The sequence below is a fragment of the Pseudorca crassidens genome, chromosome 9, assembly GCF_039906515.1.
Source record: "Pseudorca crassidens isolate mPseCra1 chromosome 9, mPseCra1.hap1, whole genome shotgun sequence".
NCBI classification, from domain to species: Eukaryota; Metazoa; Chordata; class Mammalia; order Artiodactyla; family Delphinidae; genus Pseudorca; species Pseudorca crassidens.
Genome location: NC_090304.1, coordinates 73,266,603 through 73,293,592, shown reverse-complemented (window position 1 = coordinate 73,293,592; position 26,990 = coordinate 73,266,603).

The window sequence follows — 26,990 nt, the reverse complement described above, 5'->3', positions numbered from 1 at the left end:
AAGCCAAAGGCATACACATGGATGTTGTCTCCCTGCTTATGTTTCCTGAAAGTGCTTCCTTAGCCCCTCAATGTGTGAGAAACGTGAAGCCTGTCACTCAGGCTGAAACTTCAGGCTAAGTAAATAGATCTTTTTCACAGGAAGCCTGGGATTGTGTTTCAGTCTGCTGTCTATGCAGTGCCGTGGGGGTGGTGGCATTCTAAGAACTGTCCTTTCGATTGTTACAGTCCCACAGAGCTCAGAAATGCCAGCCCCCTTGGCCACTTGGGCCAGGAGATCAAGGGGAATCCCCTGTGTAGATTGCACATACCTGCTGGCATTAGCAAAGCAACTGGAGAGTACAGGGCATGGGTATCCTCACCAGGAAAATGTCTTGACTGTGCATACCCACAGGTTTCAGCAATGCAGTAGGAAAGATGTCTTACCTGGGCTTGCCTGGCATCAGCAAAGTAGTGGGCTAGTGTCATGGCCAATTGCTCTGCCTGTATTAGCAAGGTGGTGGGAGGGTGCCACCTTTAAGCTTTACTTCCCACCTGTTCTAAGAGCGTAGGTGGAGAGTGCAATAATGGCATAAACAAGCTTCTCAATCTCCAGGGAGTGTTTCAATTGTCCCATACCTCTTCAGCAGATGCTTTTAGATCAGCAAATGAGTATCCTTTACATATTGTTTAGGTGTTTTTCAAATTGCTGTTTTTATGCTGGGTTTATGGGCAAGTGAGACTACACATGAGCCCTTTAAAAGGGGAATCTCAGTTTCCTATAGCACACTGTGTCCCTTGGACATCAGCCCTATTGGTTTCTTAAGGCAAACATCTCTCTGTTGCAGATCCCAGCAGTTGGGGTGCCTGATGTGTCTGGTGAGATCCCTTCCTGTTGTGTGTTCCTGCACCAGGGATGGGGTTTTGGTGAGACTGTGTCTTTGACTTCCCTACCCATCTTGACATGGAGCTTTTATCCTTTGATAAGGAGAAGTAGATCATCTAGTTTCCAGATATTTTTCAGAGGGTAATGTAGCAGTAGATTTTGTGTGTTAGCTTATGTAAAAAATGTCCCTGGAATCTTGATTGAAATTGCATTGAATCTATAGATGGCTTTGGGTAGTATGGACATTTTAACAATATTAATTCTTCCAATACACAAACACAGGATATCTTTCAATTTACTTGTTTCTTCTTCAATTTCTTTTATCAGTGTCCTATAGTTCTCAGTGTAGAGACCTTTCATGTCATTGGTTAAATTTATTCCTAAGTACTTTATTGATATTGGTATTATCATAAATGGGGTTATCGTCTTTATTTCTTTTTCAGATAATTTGTCATTAGTGTATAGAAATGCTACTGATTTTTGTATGTTGATTTTTGTATCCTGCAACTTTACTGAATTTTCTGATTAGATATAATAGTTTTTTTGATGGAGTCTTTAGGATTTCCTTTATATAAAATCATGTCATCTGCAAATAGAGACAATTTCACTTCTTCCTTTCTAATTCTGATGATTTTTTTGCTTTTTCTTGCTGACTGCCCTGGCTAGGACTTCCATTTATATATTGAAATTCAGTAGTACAAGTGAGCACACTTGTCTTTTTCCTGATCTTAGAGGAAAAGCTTTCAAAGCTTTTGCTATTGAGTATGAAGTTAGCTGTGAGCTTATCATATATGTTTTTTTTATTATATTGAGGTATGTTCTTTCTGTATCTAATTTGTTAAGAGTTTTTCTCAAGAATCGATGTTGAATATTGTCAAATGCTTTTTATGCATCTATTGAGTTGATCATATGATTTTTATCTTCTATTCTATTAATGTGAGGTATCTCATTTATTGAACTTTGTATGTTGAAACATTCTTGCATCCCAGGGGGGAATTTCACTTGATCATGATGTATGATCATTTTAATGTGTAGTTGAATTCAGTTTGCTAGTATTTTGTTGAGAATTTTTGCCTCTATATTCATCAAAGATATTGACCTGTAGCTTTCTTTTCTTGTAATATTCTCATACAGGTTGATATCAGGGTAATGCTTGCCTTGTAAAATGATTTTGAGCATTCCATCCTCTTCAAATTTTTGGAAGATCTGAGAAGAATTGGCATTTATTCTTCTTTAAATTTTTGGTAAAATTCACTGGTGAAGCCACGTGGTCCTGGCTTTTTCTTTGTTGGAAAGCTTTTTTTTATTATTGATTCAATCACCTTATTCATTATTGGTCTGTTCAGATTTTCTCTTTCTTTATAATTCTGTCTTGATAAGCTATGTATTTCTAGGAATTTAACCATGTCTCCTGGTGTTCAGTTTATTGGCATATAGTTGTTCTTAGTAGTCTCTTATGATATTTTGTATTTCTATGGTATCAGTTGTAAGCCTCCTGTTTTATTTATAATTTTATTTATTTGGGATCTCTCTTCTTTTTTTTGGTTATGTTAGCTAAAGATTTGTCAATTTTGTTTATCTTTTCAGAGAAACAACTCTTAGTGTTGTTAATCATTTCTATTGTTTTTCTGTTCTCTATTTCATTTATTTCTACTCTAATCTTCATTTTTTCCTTCCTTCTGTCAACTTTGGGCTTAGTTTGTTCTTTTTTTCTAGTTCTTTGAAGTGTAAAATTAATTTGTTTATTTGAGATCTTTCTTTTTTCTGGATATATAAGTTTATTGCTATAAACTTCCCTGTTAGAACTGCTTTTGCTATGTCTCAGAAGTTTTGTATGTTGGGTGCACAGCAAGAAATAATCAATAAAATGAAAGAGCAATGAGAGAAAATATTTGCAAATCACACATCTGATAATGGATTAATGTTCAAAAACTGTAAGAAACTCATACAACTCAACAGGATAATAATAATAATAATCCAATTAAATAATCCAATTAAATAATCCAATTAAATCCAATAATAATAATCCAATTTAATAATCAAATTAAAAATGAGCAAAGGACCTCAATAGACATCCTTCCAAATAAGATAATCAAATGACCAAGAGGTACATGAAAAAGTGCTCAATGTCACTAATCATTAGGAAAATGCAAATCAAAACCACAATGAGATATGTCCTCACACCTGTTAGAATTGCTATCCTCCAAAAGACAAGAGATAATAAATGTTGGCAACAATGTGGAGTAAGGGAATCCTTGTGCACTGTGAGAATGTAAATTGGTACACTCACTATGGAAAACATTATGGAGGTTCCTCAAAAAATTAAAAGTAGAAGTACCATATGATCCAGGAAATCCATTTCTAGGTACACATCCAGAGGAAATGAAATCATCCCAAAGGGATATCTGCACCCTCATGTTCATTGCAGCATCTTTTACAATAACCAAGACATGGAAACAACCTAAGTGTCCATTGCTGTATAAATGGAAAAGAAAATAGTATTCCATATATACAATGGAATACTACTTAGCCATAAAATAGAAGTAAATCCTGCCATTTTCAACAATATGAATGGACCTTGAGGGTATTAATCTATGTGAAATGTCAGACAAAGAAACACAAATACTATATGATTTCATTTATATGCGGAATCAAAAAAAACAAACAAACGTATGAACAGAGATCAGATTGTGGTTGCCAGAGGTGAGAGTGGGAGGTGGGGAAATTGGGTGAAGGTGGTCAAAAGATACAAACTTCTAGTCATAAGATAAATAAATTCGGAGTTGTAAGTTATAGCATAATAACTATATGTAACAATACTGTATTGTATATTTGAAATTTACTAAATGAGTAAATCATAAAAGTTCTCATCACAGAGGGAAAATGTTAGCAATGTTAGCTGATGGATGTTAACTAAATTTATTGTGGTAATCATTTTGCAACATATTCATATGTCAAATCATTATGTTGTACATATTAAATCTAAACAATGTTATATATCAATAATATCTCAATAAAACCTGAAAAAAATTTAAATGAAAAAAATGTAAAGTAAGTATTTCAGCTGTGTAACCTGAAATCCTCTATGAAAACACTAGAAAAATTTGTCTTAAGGTATGACTAATTTACTGAAGGCTTGTTACTTTGAAGTTTAACTTGTATCTCTAAATTATATTAGTAGTCAACAGAGATTCAGAGTTGAAAATAGATGTACATCATTTATGTGATTTAAAAAAAAAACAGTAGTATGTGTGTGTACTAACATGGAAACTAACCTTATTTGGTTTATAATGAAAAACTAAAAGAAATAAAAAATATTTTTTTATAAAAAGGAGAGTAAAACAAGTAATAGAAAAAAAGGAAGGAAGGAAAGAGTCAAAAAGTATCATTAATTGTAAATAATATGATTGCCTAAAAGAAAAAAAGAAGATTTAGAGACAAATTATTAGAATTAGTAAGAGAAATCATTGTTTGCCAGACACACAAACAAGAATCCAAACTTAGCATTTTTAAATACTAGCAAAAAAAATAAAATATAATGTTTAAATATGTCATTTTCTGTGGCAATTTATATATATAGATACAAATTACCTAAGGAAAATTGACTAAAAATTTTCAACACCTTACACAGAAAATCATAGCCATTTACTGAAATACATCAAAGACTAAATGACTAGAAAATATATCATAATCATAGATAAGAAAAGTTGATTTCATAAAAATGTCAGTTCTTGCCAAATTAATCTATAGAATTCTAATCAAAACCCAATCAGTTTCCCGTACAATCATTAGGCTGATTTTAAAATCTATCTGTAACTGCAATGTACTAAGAATAATGAGATATTTTGGAGAAAAAGCAAAATGAGTTGAAGTAGGGCTAGGCTTAGAAGATGTAAAACATCACTTAAAAACTAGAATAATTCAAGCCATTTAGCACTGACACATAGATAGACAAACACTTTGAACAGGATAGAGCAGGGGTCGGCAAACTACAGCCTTTGTGAAAGATCTAGTCTGTTGTCTGTTTTTGTAAATAAAGATTTTTAGGAAACACAGCCATACTCATTTATTTAAATATTACCTGCTTTCCTGCCTGCTAAATGGCAGAGTTGAATTGTTGTAAGAGGTATTAAAGAGCCACAAAATCCTATAACTTTTCCTATCTAGCCCATTAACAGAAAATTTTTTCTTACCCCTAGATTAGAGAGCTTAGAAAAAGATCTATGTACAAATGAAAACATGATTATAATAAGTGGGATAAATGATATTGCAGATAGAGGGAAAAGAATAGACTTTTCACCAATTCTCAGACCTTTTTTTCCATAGGTCATAAAGTTTTATATTGGTCATTAAGACACATTAAACACAAACACAAATACCTAATTTAAAGATCTACAGTTTTTATTTTTTTAATTGTACACTTTAAGTATGTGCAGTTTATTTTTATTTATTTTTTGGCTGTGTTGGGTCTTCATTGCTGCACGCAGGCTTTCTCTAGCTGTGGCCAGCAGGGGCTACTCTTTGTTGTGGTGCACGGGGTTCTCATTGTGGTGGCTTCTCTTGTTGTAGAGCACGGGCCCTAGAGGGTTGTAGTTGCGGTGCGTGGGCTCAGTAGTTAAAGTGTGCTGCCTCTAGGGTGTGTGGGCTTCAGTAGTTGTGGCACACAGGCTCACTAGTTGTGGCTCACAGGCTCTAGAGCACAGGCATAGTAGTTGTGGCGCATGGGCTTAGTTGCTCTGTGGAATGTGGGATCTTCCCAGACCAGGGATTGAACCGATGTTCCCTGCATTGGCAGGCAGGTTCTTAACCACTGCACCACTGGAGAAGTCCATAAAAATATACAGTTTTTAATAGAAAAATATCTTCATGAAACCAGAATAAGAAAGAATTCCAGGGGAGGAGCTTCAAGATGGCAGAAGAGTAAGATATGGAGATCACCTTCCTCCCCACAAATATATCAGAAATACATCTACATGTGGAACAACTCCAACAGAACACCTACTGAACTCTGGCAGAAGACCTCAGACCTCCTCAAAGGCAAGAAACTACCCATGTACTTGGTAGGGCAAAAGAAAAAACAGAGACAAAAGAATAAGGATGGGACCTGCACCAGTGAGAGGGAGCTGTGAAGGAGGAAAGGTTTCCACACACTAGGAAGCCACTTCACCAGCGGAGACAGGGGGTGGTGTGGAGGAAGCTCCGGAGCCACGGGGGAGAGTGCAGCAACAGGGGTGTGGAGAGCAAAGCGGACAGATTCCCGCACAGAAGACCAGTGCCGACCAGTACTCACCAGCCCAAGAGGCTTGTCTGCTCACCTGCAGAGACAGGTGGGGGCTGGGAGCTGAGGCTCTGGCTTCAGAGGTCAGATCCCAGGGAGAGGACTGGGTTTGGCTGCATGAACACAGCCTGAAAGGGCAAGTGCACCACAGCTAGCTGGTAGGGAGTCCGGGAAAATGTCTGGAGCTGCCAAAGAGGCAAGAGACTTTTTCTTGCCTCTTTGTTTCCTGGTGCGTGAGGAGAAGGGATTAAGAGGGCCGCTTAAAGGAGCTCCAGAGGCGGGTGTGAGCCATGGCTATCAACACAGACCCCAGAGACGGGCATGAGATGCTATGGCTGCTGCTGCAGCTACCAAGAATCCCGCATACAAGAACAGGTCACTATCCATACTTCCCCTCCTGGGAACCTGTGCAGCCCGTCACTACTAGGGTCCCATGTTCCAGGGACAACTTCTCTGGGAGAACACACGATGCGCCTCAGGCTGGTGCAACGTCACACAAGCCTCTGCAGCTGCAGGTTTGTCCCGCATCCGTACCACTCCCTCCTCCCAGCCTGAGTGAGCCAGAGCCCCTGAATCGGCTGCTCCTTTAACCCCGTCCTGTCTGAGAGAAGAATAGATGTCCTCAGGTGACCTACAAGAAGAGGAAGGTCCAAATCCAAAGCTGAACCACAGGAGCTGTGCAAACAAAGAAGAGAAAGGGAAATTTCTCCTAGCAGCCTCAGGAGCAATGGATTAAATCTCCACAATCAACTTGATGTACCCTGCATCTGTGGAATACCTGAATAGACAAGGAATCACCCCAAGTTGAGTAGTTGGACTTGAGAAACAATGATATGTATGTTTCTTTCCCTTTTTCTCTTTTTGTGAGTGTGTATGTGTATGTTTCTGCATGTGATATTGTCTGTATAGCTTTGCTTTTACCATTTGTCCTAGGGGTCTGTCTGTCTGTTATTATTTTTTTATTTATTTTTTCTAGTATAATTCTTAGCACTTGTTATCATTGGTGGAATTGTTTTTTGGTTTGGTTGCTCTCTTCTATCTTTCTGTTTTTTATCTTTAAAATATTTTTAATAATTATTTTAATACCTTTATTTTATTTTATCTTACTTTATGTTATTTTGCTTTATTTTATCTTCTTAGTTTTTCTTTCTTTTTTCTTTCCCTTTTATTCTGAGCCATGTGGATGACAGGCTTCTGGGGCTCCAGCCAGGTGTCAGGGCTGTTCCTCTAGGGGAGAGACCCAAATTCAGGACACTGGTTCACAAGAGACCTCCCAGCTCCATGTAATATAAAATGGCAAAAATCTGTCAGAGATCTTAATCTCAACAAAAAGATCCAGCTCCACTCAATGACCAACAAGTTACAGTGCTGGATACCCTATGCTAAACAACTAGCAAGACAGGAACACAACCCCATCCACTAGCAGAGAGGCTGCCTAAAATCATAATAAGAACACAGACACCCCAAACTCACCATTAGACATGGGCCTCTCCACCAGAAAAACAAGATCCAGCCTCATCCACCACAACACAGAAACTAGTCACCTCCACCAATAAGCCTACACAACCCACTGAACAAACTTTAGCCACTAGGGATTGAAAACAAAAATGTCAGGAACTACGAACCTGCAGGCTGCGAAAAAGGGACCCCAAACACAGTAAGTTAAGCAAAATGAGAAGACAGAGAAACACACAGCAGATGAAGGAGCAAGGAAAAAACCCACCAGACCTAACAAATGAAAAGGAAATAGGCCATCTACCTGAAAAAGAATTCAGAATAGTGACACTAAATATGATCCAAAATCTTGGAAATAGAATGGAGAAAATACAAGAAGCATTTAACAAGGACCTAGAAGAAGTAAAGAGCAAAAAAATAGTGATGAACAACACAATAAATGAAATTCAAAATTCTCTAGAAGGAATCAATAGCAGAATAACTGAGGCAGAAGAACAGATAAGTGACCTGGAAGATAAAATAGTGGAAATAACTACTACAGAGCAGAATAAAGAAAAAAGAATGAAAAGAATTCAGTACACTCTCAGAGACCTATGGGACAACATTAAACACATGAACATTCGAATTATAGGGGTCCTAGAAGAAGAGAAAAAGAAGGGGACTGAGAAAATATTTGAAGAGATTAAAGCTGAAAACTTCACTAATATGAAAAAGGAAATAGTTAGTCAAGTCCAGCAAGGATCTCATTCAGATTTGATGGAAAAATTAAAACATATACAGACAAGCAAAAGCTAAGAGAATTCAGCATCATGAAACCAGCTTTACAACAAAGGCTAAAGGAAAATCTCTAGGCAGAGAACACAAGAAGAGGAAAAGACCTACAATAATTAACCTAAAACTATTAAGAAAATGGTAATAGGAACATACATATTGATAATTACCTTAAATGTAAATGGATTAAATGCTCCCACCAAAAGGCACAGACTCGCTGAATGGATACAAAAATAAGACCCGTATATATGCTGTCTACAAGAGACCCACTTCAGACCTAGGGACACATACAGACTGAGAGTGAGAGCATGAAAAAATACTCCATGCAAATGGTATTCAAAAAAAGCTGGAGTAGCAATTCTCATATCACACAAAATAGACTTTAAAACAGTTTAAAAGAGACAAAGAAGGACACCAGAAAATGATCAAGGGATCAATCCAAGAGAAGATATAACAATTGTAAATATTTAGACACCCAACATAGGAGCACCTCAATACATGAGACAAATACTAACAGCCATAAAAGGGGAAATTGGCAACAACACAATCATAGTAGGGGACTTTAACACCCCACTTTCACCAAAGGACAGATGATCAAAAATGAAATTAAATAAGGAAACACAAGCTTTAAATGATACATTAAAAAAGATGGACTTAATTGATATTTATAGGACATTCCATCTAAAAACAACAGAATACACTTTCTTCACAAGTGCTCATGGAACATTATGCAGGATAGATCATACCCTGGGTCACAAATCAAGCCTTGTTAATTTAAGAAAATTGAAATCATATCAAGTATATTTTCCAAACACAATGCTATGAGAATAGATATCAATTAAAAGAAAAACTCTGTAAAAACTACAGTCACATGGAGGATAAACAATACACCACTTCAAAACCATGAGATCACTGAAGAAATCAAAGAGGAAATTAAAAAATACCTAGAAACAAATGACAATCAAGACACGATGACCCAAAACCTATGGGATGCAGCAAAAGCAGTACTAAGAGGGACATTATTAGCAATACAATCCTACCTTAAGAAACAAAAAAAAATCTCAAAAAACAACATAAGCTTAAACAACGCAATTACAGAAAGAAGAACCAGAAAACCCCCAAGGTTAGCAGGTGGAAAGAAATCATAAATATCAGATCAGAAATAAATGAAAAAGAAATGAAGGAAATTATAACAAAGATCAATAAAACTAAAAACTGGTTCTTTGAGAAGATAAACAAAATTGATAAACCATTAGTCAGACTCATCAAGAAAAAAACGGAGAAGACCCAAATCAATAGTATTAGAAATGAAAAAGGAGAAGTAACAAATGACACTGCAGAAATACAAAGGATCATGAGAGATTACTACAAGCAACTCTATGCCAATAAAATGGACAACCTGGAAGAAATGGACAAATTCTTAGAAATGCACAAAGGGCCAAGACTGAAGCAGGAAGAAATAGAAAATATGAACAGATCAATCACAAGCACTGAAATTGAAACTGTGATTAAAAATCTTCCAACAAACAAAAGCCCAGGACCAGATGGCTTCATAGGCAAATTCTATCAAGCATTTAGAGAAGAGCTAACACCTATCCTTCTCAAACTCTTCCACAATATAGCAGATGAAGGAACACTCCCAAACTCATTCTATGAGGCCACTATCACCGTGATACCAAAACCAGACAACGATGTCACAAAAAAGCAAGCTACAGGCCAATATCACTGATGAACGTAGATGCAAAAATCCTCAACAAAATACTAGCAAACAGAATCCAACAGCACACTAAAAGGATCATACATCATGATCAAGTGGGGTTTATTCCAGGAATGCAAGGATTCTTCAATATACACAAATCAATCAACGTGATACACCATATTAACAAATTGAAGGAGAAAAACCATATGACCATCTCAATAGATGCAGAGAAAGCTTTCGACAAAATTCAACACCGATTTATGATAAAACGCCTGCAGAAAGTAGGCTTAGAAGGAACTTTCCTCAACCTATAAAGGCCCTATATGACAAACCCACAGCCAACATCGTCATCAATGGTGAAAAAATGAAACCATTTCCACTAAGATCAGGAACAAGACAAGGTTGCCCACTCTCACCACTCTTATTCAACATAGTTTTGGGAGTTTTAGCCATAGCAATCAGAGAAGAAAAAGAAATAAAAGGAAGCCAAATCAGAAGAGAAGAAGTAAAGCTATCACTGTTTGCAGATGACATACTATTCATAGAGAATCCTAAAGGTGCTACCAGAAACCTACTAGAGGTAATCAATGAATTTGGTAAAGTAGCAGGGTACAAAGTTAATGTACAGAAATTTCTTGCATTCCTATAAACTAATGATGAAAAATCTGAAAGTGAAATTAAGAAAACACTCTCATTTACCACTGCAACAAAAATAATAAAATATCTAGGAATAAACCTACCTAAGGAGACAAAATACCTGTATGCAGAAAATTATAAGAGTGATAAAAGAAATTAAAAATGTTACAAATAGTTGGATACCATATCCATGATGAATACCATGTTCTTGGATTGGAAGAATCAACATTGTGAAAATGACTATACTATGCAGAGCAATCTACAGATTCAATGCAATCCCTATCAAACTACCACTGGCATTTTTCAGAGAACTAGAACAAAAAATTTCACGATTTGTATGGAAACACAAAAGACCCCAAATAGCCAAAGCAATCTTGAGAAACAAAAAAGGAGCTGGAGTAATCAGGCTCTCTGACTTCAGACAATACTACAAAGATTCAGTAATCAAGACAGTATGATACTGGTACAAAAACAGAAACATAGAACAATGAAACAGGATAGAAAGCCTAGAGATAAACTCATGCACATATGGTCACCTTATCTTTGATAAAGGAGACAAGAATATACAGTGAAGAAAAGATAGCCTCTTCAATAAGTGATGCTGGGAAAACTGGACAGCTATATGCAAAAGAATGAAATTATAATACTCCTTAACACCATAAACAAAAATAAACTCAAAATGGTTTAAATATCTAAATGTAAGGCCAGACACTATCAAACTCTTAGAGGAAAACATAGGCAGAACACTCTATGACATAAATCACAGCAAGATCCTTTTTTACCCACCTCCTAGAGAAATGGAAATAAAAACAAAAATAAACAAATGGGACCTAATGAAACTTAAAAGCTTTTGCACAGAAAAGGAAACCATAAACAAGATGGAATGACAACCCTCTGAATGGGAGAAAATATTTGCAAATGGCAAAGGATTAATCTCCAAAATCTACAAGCAGCACATGCAGCTCAATATCAAAAAAAAAAAACAACCCAATCCAAAAATGGGAAGAAAACCTAAATAGACATTTCTCCAAAGATATACAGATTGTCAACAAACACATGAAAGAATGCTCAACATCATTAGTCATTAGATAAATGCAAATCAAAACTACAATATGATATCATCTCACACCTGTCAGAATGGCCATCATCAAAAAATCTACAAAGAATAAATGCTGGAGAGGGTGTGGAGAAAAGGGAACCCTTTTGCACTGTTGGTTGGAATGCAAATTGATACAGCCACCATGGAGAACAGTATGAAGGTTACTTAAAAAACTAGAAGTAGAGGTACCGTACAACCCAGCAATCCCACTACCTGGCATATACCCTGAGAAAACCATAATTCAAACAGAGTCATGTATCAAAATGTTCACTGCAGCTCTATTTACAATAGCCAGGACATGGAAGCAACCTAAATGTCCATCAACAGATGAATGGTTAAAGAAGATGTGGCACATATATACAATGGAATATTACTCAGCCATAAAATGAAATGAAATTGAGTTATTTGTAGTGAGGTGGATGGACCTAGAGTCTGTCATAGAGAGTGAAGTACGTCAGAAAGAGAAAAACAAATACCGTATGCTAACACTTATATATGGAATTAAAAAAAGAAAAAAAAGTGGTCATGAAGAACCTAGGGGCAAGGCGGGAATAAAGACACAGACCTACTAGAGAATGGACTTGAGGATACGGGCAGAGGGAAGGGTAAGCTGTGGCAAAGTGAGAGAGTGTCATGGACATATATACACTACCAAATGTAAAATAGATAGCTAGTGGGAAGCAGCCGCATAGCACAGGGAGATCAGCTTGGTGCTTTGTGACCACCTAGAGGGGTGGGATAGGGAGGGTGGGAGGGAGGGAGATGCAAGAGGAAGAGATATGGGGACATATGTATATGTATAACTAATTCACTTTGTTTTAAAGCAGAAACTAACACACCATTGCAAAGCAATTATACTCCAATAAAGATGTTAAAAAGAAAAGAAAAGAAAAGAAAGAATTCCAAACAAGGCTTAAGAATCACAAACCAAAAGGAAAAGATTTTGTTGAAATTTTTGATTATATTTAAATTGGTAATCATGATAATGACAATGAGCCTTTGAAAGTGCTGTTCTTGCAACCTGGAATTATCTGCCCTCAGATATCTAAATGGCTAACTTCTATATTATATCAGGTTCCCTCCACAGAAAACACCAAGACACAGATTTCAGAGCAAGTAGTATATTTGGGAAGTGGTCCCAAGAAGAACAGATAGATGAATTATTTGAACAGAAACGTGGAGAAAACAATTCAGTTTGTGTAAGTCCCTGAACCCCTGGAGGCCTCTGAGAGACATGTGGATCAAAGAAGCAGGACATTATCTACCTACTCTCTTCCATCATTACTAGAAGATTACTTCTGTAGATGTTATCTCCCTAGCACCCCTGGGATAACCTAAGTGTAGAGCTAGCACACCCTGTTAGCCAGAGAATACCCACAGGTGAGAGTACCAATTGCTGCAGTAAAGAAGCCATTAGATGTACATAAGTGGTAAGTGCTGAGGGAACGTGGACCAGGCAACCTTAGTTGGATTTCTCTACAAATATCAGCTCACCAGAGCAGCTTTGCCTGACCACCTGGCATGAAATAGCATTCCATTTCCATAGTCATTTTCTTCTTAACCTGTTTTATATATCTCTTTATTTGTTTATAATCTGTCCCCATTCCTCATTAGAATGCAAGTTTCGTAAAGACAAAGATGTTGTTTCGTAAACTGCTATATCTCCAGCACCTAGAATAATGTTTGATACATAGTAGGTGTTCAATTATTTTTTGTTAAATAAATAAATGCATGAATTAGATGTCACTTCATAAACATAAGAATGACAAAAAGTAAAATCTGAGAATATCAAGCATTGTGAAGAGATTATATAAAGGAAATTATTATATAATGATGGTGGAAATATGAACTGGTGTATAATTTTGAAGACCAATTTGGTAATATTAAGTACAATGGAAGGTACACTTACCCTAATACCCCATTACACTATGATGTAGAAAAACTCCCACCCTGGTTTATAATTTACAGTAATTTCTGCCCATGTGTAAATACATCTACAAGAATGTTCATTGCAGAGAAACATCATGAGTATTTTATATATTCAAAGTCCTTTTACAAAAAACAAGCACTCTAGACAGTGCCTCGAGTTTATAGATTCTTCTTTCTTTTCCACCAAATGGAAACAAATAAGAATCACAGCTTAGATTTTTAAATCACTTCAGTGTTTACAAGGCATTGTTTCACTTGATCTTCATGACACTAGAGGCATCATTGGTGCTAAGGACAGAGTGGTAGACAGGACCTGGCTTATGTTATCAAGGAGCTTATTCGACAAGGGATCTAATCTAGGGAAAATATAATTCCATTTTACAGGCAAGGAAATGCAGTTTAAGAAGATTCATTGCATTGTTCAATGACAGGAGCAGTAGATCCAATAGTCAGAATTTAAACACATTTTCTCTCACTCTAAACCCATGCTCTTGTCCTTATTGTAAACTGGCTGTATTTTTAACAACAACAAAATAAATCTCTCAAAGTAATTAAAATTAAAAGTAATGAAATAATAATAAAAGTTTTGTGGTTTCTATACAACTAAGGTCAAATCAGAATAAGAACATCTCTTTTTCCAGCTTATGAAAAATCTTAGAGGTATTCATGTAAAATAAAGAAATAAAAACCTGAGTTTTCCATTTATAAAACTGAAAACACATGTGAAAGTATTCCACACTCTAAAATATATATTGTTTTCACTGGCAATATTTATGCAACATAACTTCCTTTTGCTTTAAGTGATTATATTCAAGCAATTACCAAATTTTTTAAAGTTAAAGTTAAATAATAATTCCACTATTAAAGAAAACAGGTAAAACCATTGCTTTCGTTATTTTTTTAATCTCTTTAATTTTAAATCTGAGAAAAAATGTTATTTTGTTGTAAAGGTTATTCAGGGATTAGAGGCTGGAGCTGAAATTCAAAGGTTTCTTCCAAATCTGACTGTAAGATTTTAATTACATCTTTCTGAAGATATTGGATAAGGACTTCACTACAATAGTTAGTCCAAGATATCACAGCTGGAAATACTGTCTTGCATTTTTTTTGGTTAGGTTTTTTTTAAAAAAAAAATTATTGGAGTATAGTTGATTTACAATGTTGTGCTAGTTTCAGGTGTACAATAAAGTGAATCAGTTATACATATACATATATTCACTCCTTTTTAGATTGTTTTCCCATATAGGTCATTACAAAGTACTGAGTAGAGATCCCTGTACTATACCGTAGGTCCTCATTAGTTATCTATTTTATATATAGTAGTGTGTATATGTCAATCCCAATCTCCCAATTTATCCCTCACCCCCATCCCACATAAGGCAGTTGCTTTATTAGTACTCTTCAAGAAAGATCACTTGGTATTTCTAGAAGGTTTTGAGTCTTACAGTCCTTTAGATATCAAATGCACTAAGTTGAAGCTACGTTGAGATAGAGAAGCCAGTGTAGAGGGCAAATAGAGGAAGCAGAAAAAATAAAATAATTATTTGGATATCAAAACGCTCCATGTGGAGGAGGGTTGTAATCTTCCCCCAACTAGTTCTATGGCTTTGGATAAGCTTACCTAAATTTACTGTTTTTTACTTTCTCATTTGTAAATTGAAATGACAATACCTTCCTTATCTACAAGAGAGGTTTGCTACTAGGATTAGGAGAGCTAATATATAAAAATGCATTTTTAATACATATAAAGCTCCCAATATACATTGAAAATATTATTATAATAATATGGAAGGCTTAACTCAAAGGACTTCTTCTACATTTCAAATAAGTTAATGTGTGTGAAAATTCTGTCATTCATTCATGAAAAAATATGCATCATATCAACAAATACAAATGAATACCTGTAGTATGTCAGGTCTTATGTTAGATAGTGGAAATGTATAAAACAGGAAAGTATGGTTTCTTGAACTCAGCATTTTTTCTTTTTTGTAACATCTTTATTGGAATATAATTGCATTACAATGGTGTGTTAGCTTCTGCTTTATAACAAAGTGAATCAGTTATACATATACATATGTTCCCATATCTCTTTCCTCTTGCGTCTCCCTCCCTCGCACAATCCCTATCCCACCCATCTAGGTGGTCACAAACCACCGTGCTGATCTCCCTGTGCTATGCGGCTGCTTTCCACTATCTATTTTACGTTTGGTAGTGTATATATATCCATGCCACTCTATCACTTTGCCACAGCTTAGGCTTCCTCCTTCCCCATATCCTCAAGTCCATGCTCTAGTAGGTCTGTGTTTTTATTCCTCTCTTACCCCTAGGTTCTTCATGACCATTTTTTTTCTTAGATTCCAAATATATATATGTGTTAGCATGTGGTATTTGTTTTTCTCTTTCTGACTTACTTCACACTTTATGACAGACTCTAGGTCCATCCACCTCACTACAAATAACTCAATTTCGTTTATTTTTATGGTTGAGTAATATTCCATTGTATATATGTGCCACATCTTTATCCATTCATCTGTTGATGGACATTCAGATGGCTTCCATGTCCTGGCTATTGTAAATAGAGCTGCAGTGAACATTTTAGTATATGACTCTTTTGGAATTATGCTTTTCTCAGGGTATATGCCCAGTAGTGGGATTGCTGGATCATATGATAGTTCTATTTGTAGTTTGTTAAGGAAGCTCCATATTGTTCTCCATAGTGGCTGTATCAATTTACATTCCCACCAACAGTGCAAGAGTGTCCCCTTTTCCCCACACCCTCTCCAGCATTTATTGTTTCTAGATTTTTTGTTTTGTTTTGTTTTGTTTTGTTGTTTTTTTGGTACGCAGGCCACTCACTGTCGTGGCCCTCCCGTTGAGGAGCACAGGCTCCGGACGCGCAGGCTCAGTGGCCATGGCTCAAGGGCCCAGCCGCTCTGCAGCATGCGGGATCTTCCTGGACCAGGGCATGAACCCGTGTCCCCTGCATCTGCAGGCGGACTCTCAGCCACTGCGCCACCAGGGAAGCCCGTTTCTAGATTTTTTGATGATGGCCATTCTGACCAGTGTGAGATGATATCTCATTGTAGGTTTGATTTGCATTTCTCTAATGATTAATGATGTTGAGCATTCTTTCATATGTTTGTTGGCAATCTGGGAATCTTCTTTGGAGAAATGTCTATTTAGGTCTTCTGTCCATTTTTGGATTGGGTTGTTTGTTTTTTTGTTATTGAGCTGCTTGTAAATTTTGCAGAGTAATCCTTTGTCAGTTGCTTCATTTGCAAATCTTTTCTCCCATTCTGAGGGTTGTCTTTTCAACTTGTTTATGGTTTCCTTTGCTGTACAAAAGCTTTTAAGTTTCATTAGGTCCCATTTGTTTATTTTTCTTTTTATTTCCATTTCTCTAGGAGGTGGGTCAAAAATAATCTTGCTGTGATTTATGTCATAGAGTGTTCTGCCTATGTGTTCCTCTAAGAGTTTGATAATCTCTGGCCTTACATTTAGGTCTTTAATCCATTTTGAGTTTGTTTTTGTGTATGGTATTAGGGAGTGTTCTAATTTCATACTTTTACATGTACCTTTCCAGTTTTCCAAGCACCACTTATTGAAGAGGTTGTCATTTCTCCACTGTATACTCTTGCCTCTTTTATCAAAGATAAGTTGACCATATGTCCGTGGGTTTATATCTGGGCATTCTATCCTGTTCCACTGATCTATATTTCTGTTTTTGTGCCAGGCCCATACTGTCTGGATTACTGTAGCTTTGTAGTATAGTCTGAAGTCAGGGAGACTCATTCCTCCAGCTCCATTTTTTGTTCCCAAGATTGCTTTGGCTATTCGGGTTTTTTTGTGTTTCCATACAAATTGTGAAATTTTTTGCTCTATTTCTTTGAAAAATACCAGTGGTAGTTTGATAGGGATTGCATTGAATCTGTAGATAGCTTTGTGTAGTAGAGTCATTTTCACAATGTTGATTCCTCCATTCCAAGAACATGGTATATCTCTCCATCTATTGTATCATCTTTAATTTCTTTCATCAGTGTCTTATAATTTTCTGCATACAGGTCTTTTGTCTCCTTAGGTACGCTTATTCCTAGATATCTTATTCTTTTTGTTGCAGTGGTAAATGGGAGTGTTTTCTTAATTTCACTTTCAGATTTTTCATCATTAGTGTATAAGAATGCCAGAGATTTGTGTGCATTAATTTTGTATCCTGCTACTTTACCAAATTCATTGATTACCTCTAGTAGTTTTCTGGTAGCATCTTTAGGATTCTCTATGAATAGTATCATGTCATCTGCAAAGAGTGATAGCTTTACTTCTTCTTTTCTGATTTGGATTCCTTTTATTTCCTTTTCTTCTCTGATTGCTGTGGCTAAAACTTCCAAAACTATGTTGAATAAGAGTGGTGAGAGTGGGCAACCTTGTCTTGTTCCTGATCTTAGTGGAAATGGTTTGTTTTTCACCATTGAGGACAATGTTGGCTGTGGGTTTGTCATATATGGCCTTTATTATGTTGAGGAAAGTTCCCTCTATGCCTACTTTTCACAGGATTTTTATCATAAATGGGTGTTGAATTTTGTCAAAAGCTTTCTCTGCATCTATTGAGATGATCATACAGTTTTTCTCCTTCAATTTGTTAATATGATTTATCACATTGATAGATTTGCGTATATTGAAGAATCCTTGCATTCGTGGAATAAACCCCACTTGATCATGTTGTATGATCCTTTTAACATGCTGTTGGACTCTGTTTGCTAGTATTTTGTTGAGGATTTTTGCATCTATGTTCATCAGTGATATTGGCCTGCAGTTTTCTTTCTTTGTGACATCTTTGTCTGGTTTTGGTATCACAGTGATGGTGGCCTCGTAGAATGAGTTTGGGAGTGTTCCTCCCTCTGCTATACTTTGGAAGAGCTTGAGAAGGAAAGGTGTTAGCTCTTCTCTAAGTGTTTGATAGAATTCGCCTGTGAAGCCATCTGGTCCTGGGCTTTTGTTTGTTGGAAGATTTTTAATCACAGTTTCAATTTCAGTGCTTGTGATTGGTCTGTTCATATTTTCTATTTCTTCCTGCTTCAGTCTTGGCCCTTTGTGCATTTCTAAGAATTTGTCCATTTCTTCCAGGTTGTCCATTTTATAGGCATAGAGTTGCTTGTAGTAATCTCTCATGATCCTTTGTATTTCTGCAGTGTCATTTGTTACTTCTCCTTTTTCATTTCTAATACTATTGATTTGAGTCTTCTCCGTTTTTTTCTTGATGAGTCTGGCTAATGGTTTATCAATTTTGTTTACCTTCTCAAAGAACCAGCTTTTAGTTTTATTGATCTTTGCTATAAATTCCTTCATTTCTTTTTCATTTATTTCTGATCTGATATTTATGATTTCCTTCCTTCTGCTAACTTTGTGGGGTTTTTCGTTCTTTTTTCTCTAATTGCTTTAGGTTTAAGGGTAGGTTGTTTATTTGAGATGTTTCCTGTTTCTTAAGGTAGGATTTTATTGCTATAAACATCCCTCTTAGAACTGCTTTTGCTGCATCCCATAGGTTTCGGGTCATCGTGTCTCCATTGTCATTTGTTTCTAAGTATTTTTTTTGTTTGTTTTCCTCTTTGACTTCTTCAGTGATCACTTCGTTATAAATAGTGTATTGTTTAGCCTCCATGTGTTTGTATTTTTTACAGACCTTTTTCTGTAATTGGTATCTAGTCTTATCATGTTTTGGTCAGAAAAGATACTTGATATGATTTCAATTTTCTTAAATTTACCAAGGCTTGATTTGTGACCCAAGATATGGTCTACCCTGGAGAATGTTCCATGAGCACTTGAGAAAAATGTGTATTCTGTTGTTTTTAGATGGAATGTCCTATACATATCAATTAAGTCCATCTTGTTTAATGTATCATTTAAAGCTTGTTTTTCCTTATTGATTTTCATTTTGGATGCTCTGTCCATTGGTGAAAGTGGGGTGTTAAAGTCCCCTACTATGATTGTGTTACTGTCGATTTCCCCTTTTATGGCTGTTAGTATTTGCCTTATGATTGAGGTGCTCCTATGTTGGGTGCATAAATATTTATAATTGTTATATCTTCTTCTTGGATTGATCCCTTGATAATTATGGAGTGTCCTTTTTTGTCTCTTGTAATAGTCTTTATTTTAAAGTCTATTTTGTCTGATATGAAAATTGCTACTCCAGATTTCTTTTGATTTCCATATTCATGGAATATCTTTTTCCATTCCCTCACTTTCAGTCTGTATGTGTCCCTAGGTCTGAAGTAGGTCTCTTGTACACAGCATATATATGGGTCTTGTTTTTGAATCTATTCAGCCAGTCTGTTTCTTTTGGTGTGAGCCTTTAATCCATTTACATTTAATTATTGATATGTATGTTCCTATTCCCCATTTTCTTAATTGTTTTGGGTTTGTTACTGTAGGTCTTTTCCTTCTCTTGTGTTTCTTGCCTAGAGAAATTCCTTTAGCATTTGTTGTAAAGCTGGTTTGGTGGTACTGAATTTTCTCAGCTTTTACTTGTCTGTAAAGGTTTTAATTTCTCTATCAAATCTGAATAAGATCCTTGTTCAGTAGAGTAATCTTGGTTGCAGGTTTTTCTCCTTCATCACTTTAAATATGTCCTGCCACTCCCTTCAGGCTTGCAGAGTTTCTGCTGAAAGATCAGCTGTTAACCTTATGGGGATTCCCTTGTGTGTTATTGGTTTTTTCTCCCTTGCTGCTTTTAATATGTTTTCTTTGTATTTAATATTTGATAGTTTGATTAATATGTGTCTTGGTGTGTTTCTCCTTGGATTTATCCTGTATGGCACTCTGTGTGCTTCTTGAACTTGATTGACTATTTCCTTTCCCATATTAGGGAAGTTTTCAACTATAATCTCTTCAAATATTTTCGCAGTCCCTTTCTTTTTCTCTTCTTTTTCTGGGACCCCTAAAATTCGAATGTTGTTGTGTTTAATGTTGTCTGAGAAGTTTCTGAGACTGTCCTCAGTTCTTTTCATTCTTTTTTTCTTTATTCTGCTCTGCATTACTTATTTCCACTGTTTTATGTTCCAGGTCACTTATCCGTTCTTCTGTTTCAGTTATTTTGCTATGGATCCCTTCTAGAGTATTTTTAATTTTGTTTATTGTGTTGTTCATCATTGCTTGTTTCCTCTTTAGTTCTTCTAGGTCCTTGTTAAATGTTTATTGCATTTTCTCTATTCTATTGCCAAGATTGTGGATCATCTTTACTATCATTATTCTGAATTCTTTTTCAGGTAGACTGCCTATTTCTTCTTCATTTATTAGGTCTGGTGGGTTTTTACCTTGTTCCTTCATCTGCTGTGTGTTTTTTTGTCTTTTCATTTTGCTTATCTTACTGTATTTGGGGTCTCCTTTTCGCAGGCTGCAGGTTTGTAGTTCCCGTTATTTTTGGTGTCTGTCCCCAGTGGCTAAGTTTGTTTCAGTGGGTTGTGTAGGTTTCCTGGTGGAGGGGACTAGTGCCTGTGTTTTGGTGGATGAGGCTGGATCTTGTCTTTTTGGTGGGCAGGTCCACACCTGGTGGTGTGTTCTGGGCTGTCTGTGGCCTTATTGTGATTTTAGGTAGCCTCTCTGCTAATGGGTGGGCCTGTGATCCTGTCTTGCTAGTTGTTTGGCATAGGGTGTCCAGCACTGTAGCTTGCTGGTCGTTGAGTGAAGCTGGGTCTTGGTGTTGAGATGGAGAGCTCTGGGTGTTTTTCACCCTTTGATATTACATGCAGCTGGGAGGTCTCTTGTGGACCAGTGTCCTGAAGTTGGCTCTCCCACCTCAGTTGCACAGCCCTGACACGTGGTTGGAGCACTGACAGCCTGTCCTCCACATGGCTCAGAATAAAAGGGAGAAAAAATAGGAAGAAAGAGGATAAAATAAAATAAAGTAAGATAAAATAAAATAAAGTTATTATAATAAAAATTAATTATTAAGAAAATTTTTTTTAAGTTAAAAAAAAGCTGGATGGACAGAGACCTAGGACAAATGGTGAAAGCAAAGCTATACAGACAAAATCTCACACAGAAGCATACACATACACACTCACAACAAGAGGAAAAGGGACAAAAATAATATATCTTGCTCCCAAAGTCCATCTCCTCAATTTGGGATGATTCGTTTTCTATTCAGGTATTCCATAGATGCAGGGTACATCAAGTTGATTGTGGAGATTTAATCCTCTGCTCCTGAGGCTGCTGGCAGAGATCTCCCTTTCTCTTCTTTGTTTGCACAACTCCTGGGTTCAGCTTTGGAGTTGGACAGGCCTCTGCATGTAGGTCCCCTGAGAGCATCTGTTCTCTGCTCAGACAGGACGGGGTTAAAGGAGCAGCTGATTCGGGGGCTCTGGCTCACTCAGGCCAGGGGTGGGGGGAGGGGTACGGTTGTGGGGCGAGCCTGCGGCGGCAGAGGCCGGCATGACTTTGCACCAGCCTGAGGTGCGCCATGCATTCTCCCGGGAAAGTTGTCCCTGGATCACTGGACTCTGACAGTGGCGGGCTGCACAGGCTTCCGGGAGGGGTGGTGGGGAGAGTGACCTGTGCTTGCACACAGGCTTCTTGGTGGCTGCAGCAGCAGCCTTAGCATCTCATGCCCATCTCTCGGGTCCGCGCTGATACCCGCGGCTCGCGCCCGTCTCTGGAGCTCCTTTAAGCAGCGCTCTTAATCCCCCTCCTCGAGCACCAGGCAACCAAGAGGCAAGAAAAAGTGTCTTTTCTCTTTGGCAGGTCCAGACTTTACCCAGACTCCCTTCCGGCTAGCCATGGCGCACTAACCCCTTCAGGCTGTGTTCATGCCGGCAACGCCAGTCCTCTCCCTGCGCTCCGACCGAAGCCCGAGCCTCAGCTCCCAGCCCCCGCCCATCTCGGCAGGTGAGCAGACAAGCGTCTCGGGCTGGTGAGTGCCGGTTGGCACTGACCCTCTGTGCGGGAATCTCTCCACTTTGCCCTCTGCACCCCTGTTGCTGTGCTCTCCTCCATGGCTCTGAAGCTTCCCCCTCTGCCACCCGCAGTCTCCACCCGCGAAGGGGCTTCTAGTGTGTGGAAACCTTTCCTTCTTCACAGGTTCCTCCCACTGGTGCAGGTCCCATCCCTATTCTTTTGTCTCTGTTTTTTCTTTTTTCTTTTGCCCTACCCAGGTATGTGGGGAGTTTCTTGCCTTTTGGGAGGTCTGAGGTCTTCTGCCAGCGTTCTGTAGGTGTCTGTAGGAGTTGTTCCCCATGTAGACGTATTTCTGATGCATTTGTGGGGAGGAGGATGATCTCCACGTCTTACTCTTCTGCCATCTTCTCAAATCTCTTGAACTCAGCATTTAACACAGGAGCGAGACGAAAGAGCAGATAATAATCAAAACTGTTTGCTAAATGTACTGGTCGCTTTAGAAGCAATTACAACTGGGAGACTTCACATAAGAGGAGATATTTGAGATGCATCTTAAAGAAAAAAGAGTTTTGAGTAGGCATAGGAACAGAGAAAGGCCAGCTCAATTTCAGAAAGCTATATATGCAAAAAGGTATGTGGCAAGAGAGATGTAGTATCTTCTAAAGAAAGCACAAAAGTTTAGTGGAGTAAAAAATTAAACAGAAACTAGTTTGTGAATCATCTTGCATATTGCACAAAGAATTTGGAACTTTATCTTGAAATGATGCAATGTTACTGAACAATTCTAAAGAAAGAAGTTAAAATTAGGTTTGTATTTTTAGTAATCGTACTCTATACGCAGGAGAAAGGAGCAGCCGTGTAGGAAAAATCCTGGAGTTTTTAAACCAGTTAAAAGGCTACTGAAATAAACAAAGTGCAACATAATGAAGATCTAAAGCAAGGTATTTGCACTGAGAGTAAATAGAAGTAACATTATAGAACAATCAGGAAGGAGAAGCAAAAATACTAATGGATTGATGAAAGGGAAGAGTCAAGGATGATGTAAAACCAACAATAAAAAGGATAAATGAGTACGCTTGAACCCAGCTTGATAAAATAAACCATGTTTCATTTACTGATCATTTACAACCTAAATACAAGTGTGATACTATGTACTTTGGTTCCAATGATAACTTCTACTTCCTTGTCCCTACAGATTAGTTTATCCATATTCACAAAAATCTTCCTGCCCCAATCCTACTATATTCAGTGTAGTTGTTGCTTCTATTGTCCTAGTCTACCTCATTCCTGAACTTTTTATCCTCTTCTGTGACTTCTAAAGATTTACTTACTAGAATTTTTTTAAACTTCTATTACACATACCCAAATATGTTTAAAAGTAAGTTTAAAAATAAAGATGTTCTTTTTTGTAAAGAAATATTTCTGAAAAATACCAATTCTGCCACACTATTCAAGACATGGCTCCTCTGCTACCTGTATAATCAGATTTGCTCTCTACTTCTTTGACATAGAGCACCTCCTTGGAAGAGGTTTTATTTCACACCCTGAGATGTGGCAGAAAAAGAATTTCCAGTATGAGCTTGACCTTTAAAAATCTCTGCCATATAACAACCATCCTAAGCATAACAATTTAGCCAATGATGTGATTTCAAATGTTCTCCCCAGATGCAGCCTTTTGGACTTTTAAAACTTAGCAGTCACACTGTAAGTCAAGGTGGCAGTATTATTAATATTATTTTATGATTAGTTTCTGACACAGAAGTACTTTACATAATATGTAAAGTACTATACATAACGATACTAAATATGCTTAATATTGCATTTTGTTAACTTTTTTCAATACAGTTTAATAGCTTGATAAAATGACTAGCACATAGTGCATGATAAATATGTAATATAAATTAATTAATGTCAATACTATAAAACTATTGGTCTTTTTTTTTTTGGTCATTTTTATTTAGGTAATTTAATATGTGTCCACATGACACCATGTAGACATAATTTTAAAATCTTAGAGGCATTTAACAGTCATAGTTCTTCTTGATAGACACCAACTCTGGTTGTCTTAAGAGTGTTCAGGGAGTCCAAGGAAGGCTTAGCAAAGGAGAAGGGACTAGCACAGCTCTGGGGTGAGACAGCAGTAAGAGTATCCCATCACTCTACATAACTCCTGTGCTGTTACCACTGCCACTGCTTGACACAGCCACTGCCACTGGACACCACTGGCAGACTACCCCCAAACTTTATTTATTTCTTCCTCTTTGTATCACTCAAGTTACAAGAGGAGAGGCGACAGGGAGAATTCTCTGGGAAGAATTTAATTGGTTGAACACAGGTCACTTGCCCAAACCTTGGCTTCCAGGGTTTCTCCTCTGAGGTTCTCTGGTGGGAGGTGGGGCATTGCATCCCACCACCAGTATACACAGTAGAGATTATTCCATAAATGGGAAGAAGATAGTATTTTAGGGTGGAAGGAGATAGTATGCTTTGGAGATGGTAGTTACAGGCTGTCCGGTATGTGAACAGGGCACAGATAGAGTTGTAGGATTTTGAACCATTACTAAAGCTTATTACTTTTATTATACTACTTATCATACTGGTTTATATTAAGGTATGTCTGTTTCCTCAAGTGAATTCCTTCAGGTTAGGGAAGATGCATGCATTCTTTAAAAAGTAATTTTAATTATATTAACTAGTATTAATTAATAATAAGTAACAATGGAATACTAGTCAGCCATAAAAAATAATGGAATATTGCCATTTGCAGCAACATGGATGGACCTAGAGAATATTATGCTTAGTGAAATAAGTCAGACAGAGAAAACCAAATACTGTATGATATCATGTATATGTGGAATCTAAAAGATAACACAAATGAATGTATATGCAAAGCAGAACAGACTCACAGATATAGAAAACAAATTAGTAGTTACCAAAGGGGAGAGGAAAGGGAGGGGGGCAAATTAGAGGTATGGGATTAAGAGATATAAACTACTATGTATAAAATAGATAATCAACAAGGATATACTGTACAGCACAAGGAATTATAGCCCTAATCTTGTAATAACTTTTAATGGAGCATAATCTATGAAAATACTGAATAACTATGTTACACACCTAAAACTAATATAATACTGTAAATCAACTATACTTCAATAAAAGTAAATAAATAAATCGGCCTTTTCCTCCTGTATCTGACTCATAATATATACCCCATTTTATGTAAGAATTCACACACATGTGATTTTAAAATGTTCTTTTGATATTTCATGTCTAATTATTTTTTAAGATCCCACAATGGTAACTCCTAATCAAAAGGGGCTTAAGAAAATTAAACAATGATTTTATTATATTTATTCCCAATAATCTATATTGCAAAATGTCTTAGGGTCATAAACTTCCAGAAGTCTCAACATTCCAACCCCATGTTGGAATTTAACCCAACACCCATTTGCTCCTTAACACCAAAAAATGGATGCTTTAGTCCCCTCAGTTTAATAATGCTCAAGCTAGTGTCTTCAGTTGTCTTTTAGCTGTTGTTTTTAATAGAAATGTATTATGCTTAGCTCTCTAGTAACACTTCTGATAAGTTATTGCTTTGTATTTGTGTTCTGTATAAAAATGAACAGTAGGATTCAAATCGTATTTGAGAGCTCAGAGTTCAGCCAAAAATTCAATTATGTAAATTGGAAAACAAAATGCCAGTGAAAAGAAAGCTAACCATTCAATGTACCTTAACTCAGATAGGGGCTGAAGGGGGGCTGTAAATAAGGAGAGAAAAAGAGCATTGCTGTAGCATTTGGAGGAGGACAGATATTTTTTACACTGTCTTGCAGTAATAAGAATCTTCATCCACCTTCTACCCGAAATGTATCTGTAGCCATGATTTGAACCATTGATCTGTGCGTATGCTTTATACTCTCTGGGTGGCTGTGCTTCACAAAGGCCCTGTTCTCTCATTTGTGTGGGTATAGATTTGTACTGCTGAACAAACAAAACAAGGCAGAACGCAAACAATCAATGAACCCTGGGGGGAGGGTTTAAAAGGCAGATAACTGGTTGATGTCCGGGCATTGGCACACAATCTGGAGGGTTTATTTTTATGAATGCACATTTCAGTTTGAAAAAGATCTTTGGAAAACTGGCTTTGGAAAGAATCTAAGGTATAGTAAATTTTTGTTGTTGTTGTTTTATTTTTGTTTTAATACTGGTTTCTACGGATTCTATGGATATATCTCAGAAGCGGCTTCAGGGGATGAGGGCAAAGGAGGTTGGACTCAGGGGGCCTGTCACCTTACCTTAATCATCACAGCATTTCTTGTATCTCTTGAACACATTATTTTTCCACTTAATTGAGGAATAGATTTGTCTGC